The sequence below is a fragment of the Marmota flaviventris genome, chromosome 9 (assembly GCF_047511675.1).
Source record: "Marmota flaviventris isolate mMarFla1 chromosome 9, mMarFla1.hap1, whole genome shotgun sequence".
NCBI classification, from domain to species: Eukaryota; Metazoa; Chordata; class Mammalia; order Rodentia; family Sciuridae; genus Marmota; species Marmota flaviventris.
Window position 1 is genome coordinate 8,077,582 of NC_092506.1, and position 11,283 is coordinate 8,088,864.

At 51.2% G+C, this 11,283-nt stretch overlaps 1 long non-coding RNA gene across 1 annotated transcript; it reads right to left on the minus strand.

Moving 5' to 3' along the window:
* Positions 1-568: 568 nt before the first annotated feature.
* On the minus strand, positions 569-10,909 carry LOC139707051 (uncharacterized). The gene is made up of 3 exons (XR_011708656.1): positions 10,736-10,909; positions 2,513-2,700; positions 569-964 (listed from the first exon to the last, which is right to left on the minus strand). It is a non-coding gene; the product is annotated as an uncharacterized lncRNA (long non-coding RNA).
* Between the last annotated feature and the right edge of the window lie 374 nt (positions 10,910-11,283).

An 11,283-nucleotide genomic window follows, 5' to 3' on the forward strand; every position in this document is an offset into this window, starting at 1 on the left:
GCTGCTCTGCCATCTCATGCCAGGAACTGCCAGCAATAGGTTCCTCATCACCAGCTGCCAGACAGCAACTCAGAATCCCAGCCTTGGGTCAGCTTCCTGGGACTGCTCTGTTTCCCCCCTCAGGTGGTCAGGAAGCAATAAGGACTTACTAGAGGGGGTGTGGTCCTGACAAGGGAGGGGCCACAGAGCAGAGCAGGGAAAGGAGAGGGTTCAGGAAATACTACGATTGATATATGGCTTGCCCCTTCCAGAACTCATGCTGAAATTTAATCCCCATTATGAGCTATTAAGAGGTGGGACCCTTAAGAGGTGAGAATTAATCCCTTCGTGTGATTAATGGACTCATGGGTTAATGGGTTATCTCAAGAGTGAATCTGCTATAAAAGCCAGTTTGGCTTTTAGCTCTCAAACACTCCCCGGGTCTTGCTATGTGATGCTCTGTCCACTTCAGAACTTTGCAAGCAAAAAGGCCATCATCAGATGAGGCCCCTTGACCTTGGACCAGAACCATGAGCCAAAAAAAAAAAAAAAAAAAACCTCTTTTCTCTATGGCTTACCAAGTCTGGGGAACTGTATTATTAGCAACAGAAAATGGACAGAGACAGTAAGGACGTGGTCTCAGGGTAAGTGCAGCCCTGGCTAGACCCACAGAAGCTCTGGGACATCAACATACCCTAGATTCACCCCTCTTGAGGTGAGGAGAAAACCTTCTGTACCATGGGCTATGGGTTGTCCCCCCAAATTAGCAAGACACTGCAGCTCTGTCACCCTCAGGCAATTCTCCAGAGAGGGGACAGGATACCAGGAAGGGGGATGTGGTGAGGACGGTGACAGCAGCTGCCAGACGAGGCACGTATGTCCCGAACCACAGCCGTCTCCTCCGCTACCTCGGGCTGATCCACTAATCAATCACCATTCCACTGTCTCTGGTGCGTGTCAGTCACCATCCAGCGCGTCCCCCAAGCTACAGAGACAAAATCTCGACATCAAAAGGGTGGGGGCACCGCAGACACCTCCCCCTCCCCCTGAAGAGAACCCTGCAAATCCCAGTCCCACCTCTGGCGTCCCTGATAGGCTAGAGGTGGGTGGTCGTCTAGGAGCCCCGAGCCCGGTCCTGATGACCTGGTTTACAAGCCTCCTCGTGGGGATGTGGGGCTGGGGGCACCCGCTTCCTTAAAGACTCGGTCAAACAGGAGGCAGTGGAGTCTGAGGCGCACAAGACGCGTCTGATCTCGGCTCCCACGCCCTCCTGGGCCGGGCGCCGGGGCCCTGGGTCGGCTCCGCCCCGCGCGGCACAGCTCCGGCCCCGCCCCAGCCAGGAGGGAGGAACAGAGCGCGGACAGCGCCATCTAGCGGGCGCCGGGCAAGCCGCTGGAAGGGTCTAGAGGGCCTGACAGCTGGTCCTGCAGGATGCATGACAAGCGAGGACTGGGCACGGTACAAGCAAGATACAGGGCAGCAAAGGACATGAAAGGAGAACCGGGAAGGCGGAGAGGCCGGGGTGCTCCAGGGAGCCCCCTGGAGTCTCTCCCAAGCCTGCCTCTGCCCACCGTGAGAGGCTGGTGGGGTCACCGGGGATGCATGATGTCCGATCTCTCCACCCTCCTGACTCTTAGCGGGAAGTTCCTGTACCTTCTAAGAAACAGTCACTTAAAATCCATTTGAGTCTGGTGTCTACGTTATTCCAAGAAAAGGGGTAAGGAAAATTTCAGAGAGGGAAGGAGGTGTGCCCGCCTCCCTAGTGGCCGGGGGCCAGCAACCGACCCTCTGTCCTTCAGGCTGTGAGGGGGGTTAGTGGGCGCCAGCTCTTACAGCATATTCCCAGAACATGTCTGCAGGAAGCTGCACCCAGCTGGTTCTCACTTCCCAGTTCATACACTTCCCCAAAATGTGGTGGGACCAGGAGTGAACGGCTCTTTCGGTTTTGACCTCTTTTGTGCCTCTTTAAGTTAAAATGCAATCAAGAAAGACTGGGCATGAAGTGCCTCCAAATGGAAGAGCACAGCATTGCTCCTGAAGAGCCATTCCAACACAGCAGGATGCAGCTCAGGGGCCACCACGCAGGGCAATATATTTTTGAACATTTTTTTCTTTGTTCAGTACTGAGATGGAATCCAGGGGAGCTCTGCACTGAGCTACAATCTCGGCCCTTTTAATGTTTTATTTTGAGACAAGGTTTCACTAAGTTGCCCAGCTGGCCTTAAACTTGCCATCCTCCTGCCTCAGCTTCCTGAGTAGCTGGGATGACTGCCGCATGGCCACGCCCAGCTTTTCTGAGCATTTTTGATCTGTGGTTGGTAAAATGCGTGGGTGCAGAACCCGTGGACACAGAGGGCGGACTGTACGCAGTTTAAAAATCCAAACACTGCCACTATGACCTTTTTAATAGATGTTCTCTCTTTTTTAAATTTTTTTTTTCATTTTTAAATGAAATGGTTTACACTGTTCCTGGTTTGGAGTTTCAGGCACCTCTTTACTGGTTACCAGGGAAAAGGAGTTTTTATTTTCTTACCATCTACTTCTGACACCTGTCACTGCCAGCTCTTTTGTTGTGTGTAGGTCCCCTCGGTTTTTTTATTGGTTGTTGCAGATTATGTGTCAAGGAGACAGCTGGCCTGCTCCCTAGTTTCCTGCAGTCTGGATTTTGCTGGCTGCATCCCCTTGACGTTGTTGGACGTGCTCCTCTGTCCCCTGTATTTCCTGTAATTGGTGGTTGGATGGAGAGCAGGGATCAGCAGGCATCTTCTGTAAAGAGCTGACATTAAGCTGGACGCTGTGGTGCAACCTGTTATCCCAGGTGCATCTGACTTGAACATAAACAGACTTTTTCTCACAACAGTGTAACAACTATTTACATTATACTAGATATTATTAGGAACCTAGAGCTGATTTGGTTGGGAGGGGGGGTACCAGGGATGGAATGCAGGGGCACTCAATCATAGAGCCACATCCCCAGCCCTATTTTATATTTTATTTAGAGACAGGGTCTCACTGAGTTGCTTAAGGCCTCACTTTTGCTGAGGCTGGCTTTGAACTCGCCATCCTCCCACCTCAGCCTCCTGAGCCACTGGGATTACAGATGTGCCACCACACCAAGCCTATACAAGAGAATGTGTTTTAACTATACAAGAGAATGTGCTAATTTTTGTGCAAATACCGTGACATTTAATATAACGGACTTAAAAAGCTGTGGATTTGGGTCTCTGTACCCCTCCTCCTGCAGATACCCTCCATCACTCCCCCACAGATAGAGAGGGATGATTGTATGTGTTTAAATAGGATATTTAAGTATAAATATTTAAATCAAGTAATAACTTTAAAATGTTTAATTTAATATACAGGAGAACATTCTTATAATCCTGGATTATAGAAGGCCTTTCTGAACATGACCCGAAAGTCAGATATAACAGAACAGTTGATATATTTGGCCACATGAGAATCTAAAACTTCTCTGTAGGAAAGTTGCTATATATAGAAAGAGAGGTTGAAAGAAAAACTGATTTGTAACAGATGACACAAAAAGTTAACAGTAGACTTTTTACTGCAAGCAAGAGAACAGAAACTGACCTTAGTGGATTTAAACCGCCCCCCGCCCGTCCTACTGTCCTGTATGTAGGATACCTTTAAAAACTTAAATTGAGAAATTTTACAGGTGTCCTATAGGCTTTTAAAGGTGTCCTATATGTCGGATGGTGGAACATAATGGGTTAAGCAGAAAAGAGATTGATATGGAGTACCAGGCCGACTTTCAGGAAGGGCTGCAGAACCCCTGCAGATCTCCCAGACAGCGACAGCAACTGTGCTACATCTGGTCCAGAAAAGACCCCACCTGCGCCTCCATGCTGGGTGCTGGGCACTGCCACAGATTGCCTATCGTGGCTTCCATGCTTTCCAGAAGGGCTGCCAGTCCCCGCTGGCTCTGCTCATTGGCATTCCTCATTTGAGGGCCTGCACCCTTGCTGCAAGGGAGGCTGGGAAAGCCACCTCCTAACATTTTCCACTATGCCTCAAACAGGAAGGGGATTCAGGTGCTGGGTAGACAACAATAACGGCAGCTGTACTTTACAATCCCCAACACATTAAAAGACCTTATAAGTCATTAAACAGAAGATGAAAAACACGACCGATAACCAAGAACACAAAAGCAACCAAGGGAGCAGGTGGAATTAGCCAATAAATACATAAACTTTCCCACTAATAGAACAGCTGCTGGTGGTCGCCCACCCCAGCTCAACTCCTGCCTTCTTCCTTGCTAGCAGAATGCTGACAATTTCTGGATATCATTCCTACCTGCAAAGTACTCAGGGGAAACTGTGCAATTCAATAAATGAGCTGTGGACAGGACAACCAGGCAATTCCTGGAAAGGACTTCTGTGTTAGCATAGGCTAGCTGCTGTAACAAACATGCCCAAATCTCTATAGCCTAATACAAGTTTATCTCTTTTTCTTGGGAGTCCAACATATTATTTCTCTTGCAGACAGTGCCTCCCTTCCATCATGGAGCTCTGCCATCCTCACACAGTACCCCAGATTACCAGACACAGGAGAGTCAGGTAAAAGGCACCGGTTTTCTGCTCTCACCTGATGGGACAAATCAGGTCACATGGTCAGGAGGACCCACCAGCTGCAGGGGAAGCTGGGAAATGTAGTCCAGCTATGTGCCAGAAAGAAAATGAGCCAAATTTAGTCACGACTGGGCACTGCCTTGCCAGAAAGCCCCTCTGGTCTATTCGTCCCACACAGAGGACACACTCCTCGATTGGGTCCTGTTCTGTTAGCAAAATTACTTTTCGTTGCTCCTTTGACCACCAAGCAACGTGGCCACATCTGATGGGTACTGGGGGCCAGACCCTCTCTGGAGTCTGGATGGCATTTCTGCTGTTTTTCTGCTTCCTGTTAAACCTGGGAGTACAAATTGCCCTCCTGAGACCCTCCTGAGGGTCCCAGTCTGGCCAGGTGGGCTTTGTCTTCTGTCCCCTGCAGGCTGAAGCACTCTGACACCGACTTCCTCTGGGAAGACAGAGAAAAGCAGCAGCCCAGGGGGACCAGGGCCACCTCTGCTTTCAGGGTGAGGGGAGGAGGCCTGTATGACACAGGGCCTGTGCCCTGCAGGGGACACCTGGGACACACAAAAAGAAGGCTTGCAAAAACTCAAACACAGAGACCAAATTTCCAGAATTCAAAATTCCATGGAGGCCCTCCCTGAGAAAAAGGAAAGACGCTCTGAGAAGGAAGGCTGCATTCTGGAAGGTCACAGGGGAGAGCGGGCTCAGAGTGAAGAGCGAAACACCAGGAAGAAGGGAAGGGCCCCCTGAAAAGACAAAGGGCTGGGGACCCATCCTAGGGCCCTGCACTCTGGGCAGTCGCTTTCCTAAAGGAAAAGCGGTCATTTAAGAAATACTAGAGTAGCAGAGAGATGTGGATCCCAGGCCTGAAAGGGCTCGGCCCAGGGAGTTGAGACTCAGACACTGCCAGCCTCCGGCCGCCTGCCCTGCCTGGTGGCACTCCAGGAGGAAGACCAAGCCTTGGGAGCTTCCAGAAAGCTCCCTGCCACAACACAGGCAGCTTCTCATTTGCATCCCTGGAAGTGAGAAGGGAGGAAACCAATTTGCAGACTGGAGAGAAGGCAGCAGAGCGAGAAGAGGAACTGAGGGAAACAGACCAGAAAACGCTCTTGCAAGTTGAAGATCAAATTGGAACAGAAGTCTCCGAAGAACAAGAACGGAAGACAGCGAAGAGGAGAGGTTACAGCGACAAAGCTCATTTACAGCTCCATTGTAATGGAGAATACTGCGCATGAGGGATATGGTGTAATTAGGAGGGATTCTTCAGACTCTACGATCAGATCCTGAGACTGAAACTAACAGCTCTGACTACATCTGCGAGCCTCAGGGGTTGTCGGGGAGCGGCACCCCAGCATCAAAGGGGAAGTCAAAGTGTCTGGACTTCTCTTCTTGGGGAGGTGAAGCAGAAAGTAAGACCTCGGGGGTGGAATATTTTTCATATTTAACTTGGATATGGCAAGAGAGAATCAAAGGCTTAAATAAGGTTCAGAGGCCAACGTTAAGCGTCCTTCACCGGTCAAACCATGACTGGGACGTGCAGTCCTAGAGCCCCTGGCCAGGGCAGCTACACTGACCCCTGTGTCCAGCAGGGATGGTGTGGCCCTGGGCCAGTTGCTGGGGTAGGTGGCAGCTGAGTCCTCCACTTCCTGGTTGTGCTAGAAATAGTGGCTCCCTTTTGGGTCAGCTCCGTGGGGTGGCTTGGACAGTCACTTCCAAAAGCTCAGCCCAAACCTGCTCCCCCAGCTTCTCTGACAATTTTGTAGGCACTGAACTTCTTGTATAAATTTCTCTATGATTAAACCTGAGTTCTGTTACTTGCAAATGAACCGTAATCAATACAAAGTAAACATAAATAAGATGGAAAGGAGAAAACCAAATACATCATTTGTCACAACAAATGGGAATGAGCTGCTGGGCGTGGTGGCACATGCCTGTAATCCCAGAGGCTCAGGAGGCTGAAGCAGGAGGATCGCGAGTTCAAAGCCAGCCTCAGGGGCTGGGGATATAGCTCAGTTGGTAGAGTGCTGGCCTTGCATGCACAACCCTGGGTTCAATCCCTAGCACCACAAAGACAGCAAAAGTGAGGCACTAAGCAACTCAGCAAGACCATGTCTCTAAATAAAATCAAAATAGGGCCTGGGGATATGCCAGTCTAGTGCCACTGAGTTCAATCCCCAGTACCTCCCCCCCAAAAAATGTGAATTCCCCTATTATTTTTGAAGTTTCAATTGAGTGAGAGAGAAGGGGGGGAAAAGAGAGGAAGGGCAGAGGGGAGAGAGAGAGAATCCCATCATATATAATGACTCTGGAAAGCCATTTGGCCCTCTCCAGCCATTAGAGCTAAACATGGGTCCACCCTATGATCCAGTCATTCCACTCCTAGGTAAATACCCAAGCAAAACGAATGTGTATCTCCACCAAAAAACACACTTGAGAACGTTCATAGCACACTACTCAATATAGCCCCAAACTAGAAACAACCCCATGTCCATCAACAGTAGAGCAGATAAATGATGATCTTTTCATGTAATGGATGACTATAGAACCAAGAAATTGTCCCACACTACCACAGAGTCAAGAAATAAAATCAGAATGACTGCTACACACGTGATATGGATGAAGCTCACAGACATACAGGAGAAAAAACTCCAGACCTGAAAGAGCACATGTGATGGGATTTAATGTATATGATGTCTAAGAACCAACAATGACAATAGGAGTAAGAATAGGGGCTGGGGTTGTGGCTCAGGGGTACAGTGCCCACCTAGCACATGTGAGGCACTGGGTTCAATCCTCAGCACCACATAAAATAAATAAATAAAATGAAGTTATTTAAAAATGTATACCAGTTCTAAAAAAAAAAAAAAAAAAAAAGTCAGAACACAAGTTCCCAAGGGCCTCCCTGGGGGAACAAGGTGCCCTGTCTTGGCCCGGGTGTGGGTTGCGCGGGCACAAGTGTTCATCAACTGCACCAAGCTGCCCGCTGTAGATTAGTGTGATTTGCATACTATCCTGGATCTTTGCTACCCCGATACAAGTTTTCATCCTTACTATTTATTAAAAATAGATGTTTCTAGGGCTGGGGTTGTGGCTCAGTGGTGGAGCGTTTGCCTAGCACGTGGGAGGCACTGGGTTCGAGTCTCAGCAACACATATAAATTAATAAATAAATAAAAGATCCACCAACAACCTAAAAAATATTAAAAAAAAAAAAAGATGTATCTAAAACAAGATGGAAACAAATGCTAAAAACAGATGAACTTGCTCTAGGAAAAAAAAACTGAAGAAATACATTTTGAGGCCACTGATATTTTTGAGGCCTTTTGAGGCCTTTTGTTTCCAGCTCTTTTGGACAGTACCTGCTGTCTCTTGGGTAACCAGCACTTCCCTAAAAGATGGGGTGTCAAAGCCCCCAGGCCTCCACCCCCAGGCTTCTCCTTGCCTTCCCCAGGGAAAATTTCCTTCCCACACTCTTGGATAGAAGATGATATAAGTTCCTTTATTGAGCACCTACTGTAGGCACCTACTGCATGCACCGCACTGCCTTAGTGTGTCCTCTCCTCTCCCCACCCCTCTACACGGAAATGCCAGCCCTAACCCTGGCTAATACACTATACTAGGGCTGCCTGGACCCCTGACCAGTGTCAGCTTTCTGCAGAGTCATTAAGAAAGGTCCTGCCCTGTGAGTCAGCCACTGCAGAGAGGCACTGTGCCAGTCGACAGGGGACTGTGCCATCAGCCAGTTCTCCACCCCTTGCTGCATCCACTCCCTTGCTACCGCCTCCTTGTGAGTGAAGGGTCACTTCCTGCTCTTGACTCTGAAGTTGCCCATGGGATTGGCTTTGGCCGATGGTACCCAGCCAGTGGCTACTTTCTGAATCCCAAGAAGCCTCACACCTCCCCCTCACTCACTGGTATCTCAATCATTGCTGTAAGAGAAATGGGTCTCAATTCACCCACTTGTCCAAGGAGGGTGAGAGACACATGGAGCTGAGCTGCCCCTGCCACAGACCTGCAGTGAAAGACAAAGCAGCCCAAGCCACTGCAGCCTGCAGCCCTGCCTGGATCAACTGAGCCCCAACCAAGCCACAAAATCATAGAATATATCATTATTCTTCTAAGTTACTGAGTTGTGAGATAATTTGTTACACGGAACCATTGGGCAATAGCTGACTGATACATCCTACCGCTCAAGAATGTGTCAGGACCACATGAGGAGCACAATAGCCATTCAGGGGAGGGAGAGATCCATGTGGACAAATACAAGCCCCCATTGCTCCACAGTAGCAAGAGAATGGAAGGTCCCACCCACTTTTGTATTGGCCTCTGATCTCCCACACCAGTTGCCAAGTTGTATCATTTAGGATACTCTCAAAAAATGGAAAAAATGCAACCAAAAAGCCCAGAGGTGCGTCATAATCAATGTCACCAAAAGCCCCGCTATTTCTATCTCCCTGCTCTGTCTTGCAAGACATTGACTTCATCCGCCTCTCAGCCCTCTGTGGTCACAGGGTGGCCTGCAGCAGCTGGACTGTCAGGCTCCCAATCGTGGTTAGTGGGAGGGGACAGTGGTGCTCTGGAGAGCCAGCTCCCTGGTGGGAGAAAAGCCCTGACGTGCAGCATCTGCCGATCCATGTGGTGAGATTCTCTGATCCCACACCAGCTGCCAGTCAGCCTGGTGGCTGGTTCCAGGCTCCCAGCATGCTCAGCTGGAGAAAGATGCACACAGGGGACTCTGGAGCCAGCTCCAGCAAACCTGCAGGAGCACCCTCTCCGTGCTGGAAAAATCCCCAGGGAATGAAGGAGGGAGACCTGGATGTTGAGACCAATCAGGGCCCAGACCTGAGCCGGTCAATGCCACAGACCCTTTGGCAGCTGCCCGGCAGGGATGGGAGGAGGAGCCGTCGGAAGGCAGCCATGGAGGGGCGTGGGGCCCCTGCACCCCCCTGGAGCTCCATTCCCAATGGCCCTGCCCGGCCAGTGTCCTGCGGCTTCCAGCAACAATCCCAGTCAATCCCAGTGCCCGTGTGACCCTAAGAGCAGGTCCCACTTGGAGGGTGAGTGGCCATGGCTTTTGGCTGCTCTGGGAGAAATGAGCCCTGAGCCTGGCAGCCAGGAGGACCTCAGGGGACATCGGGGGCAGCAAAATCCCACATCTCATTAAAAGTCCCAGTGACCAGTCCACAGGCCTTCGGCTCAGCTTGGTGGCAAGAGCCACACCTGGTGCCATCGCAGGCAAGGGGGGGCAGACAGGAACTTCCTCCCCAGTCTGCACAAGCCCTGGGTCCCCCGGTCCATCTCTGGATCCCTTGGAGGCAGGAGGCCAAGAGCCGCCCCATGTTCCTGAGCACCCCTGCCACACTTCTCATTTTCCTGACAAGCTGAGCCTGCAGCTTTGGGGAGAGAGACAGCTTCATAAGACAGGCCACTGGCGCCCAAGTGGGAGGTTCCCGCACCTGCGCTGAGGCCCGTGGCTTTGACAGGCCGCCTCCGCCACCGCACCCGGCCCAGAGCCACGCGGTGGGCACTGAGACGCTTCCCGCATCATCTGTGCAGAAAGCCTGCTTCTTTTTGCTGCCAGCAGAGCTAATTGCCCAGTTAATTGGCCATGTGCTGTCAGGTGAGAAAGAGCAAGTTAGAAACCTGCGTGGATTGACATTCTTCTTGAGGAAACGGAAATAGGTGCATGAATTGGGGGGTCTCTCTGTGAGAATGTCAAGGGACATAGAAGACAAGAAGAGCAGGGGAACTTGCTGGGGACAGTCCCCTCCCCCCAGGGACATTTGGTTGTTGCATCTGAGGAGGAGCAAGCCACGGGCACCCAGCAGATCAGGGGTGCTGTTGAACACCTTCAATGGCACGGGACAGCCCCACACCAGGCCCCAACCTCAGCAGTGCGGGGGCTGAGGACCCTGACTTAAGCAGTGGTCCCAAAGTGGGGTCCTCAAACCAGCAGCAGCAGCAGCATCACCCCAGAAATGCATGAGAAATGTAAATCTTAGCCTCCCCCAACCTGCTGACTCAGACACTCTGGGGGTGGGGCCCGGAAATGTGTCTTGCTAGAGCCACCAGCTAAGAATACCCACGTTCCATCTCTGGATGGGGAGACGGTGACTTTCATGTTTTTCTTCTTCTCTGTTTTCTAAAACCTCTGATTTAACTAGCTGTTACCTCTGTGATCAAAGTACAATCCAAGGTCTTCATCCACCGGCCAAGGTCACGTTTCCCCACCAGCTGGGAAAAGGTCCTGAGGCTCCCAGACCAGACTGTCAGTCCCGGCTCAGGGTCGGAAACCAGCCCTGTGACCTGCAATGTGAGCCCGGACCTGAGCCTCGGCTTCCTTTCCTGTGAAATGGGTGTCACGAGGGTCCCTGTCACTTGAGCCTACTGGGTGATGAAATGAAATCCCAGGGAAAGTTCCCAGACCACGGTGGGCTCAGGGGAGGTGGTCAGTAAGTGCCTCCAGCCTGCGGCAGGAAGAGGGCAGCTCCCAGGCTGCTCACTGGGAGGAGCCTGGGAGCCGGAGGTGGCCCCAGGGCAGCTCTACAGTCCCGCAGGCTGTGACGGAGGCTTGTGTCTGGTGCAGGAAACAGCACATCAAAAGTGGCAGGAAAGGGCCCTGGACCTCCCTTCCCAGGCCTGACCTGGAGCCTGGCTCCCTTTGGAGCTGAGGTGTGCAGCCACCAGCGCTGAGCACCGGGAGCCAGACAGCTCCGCCG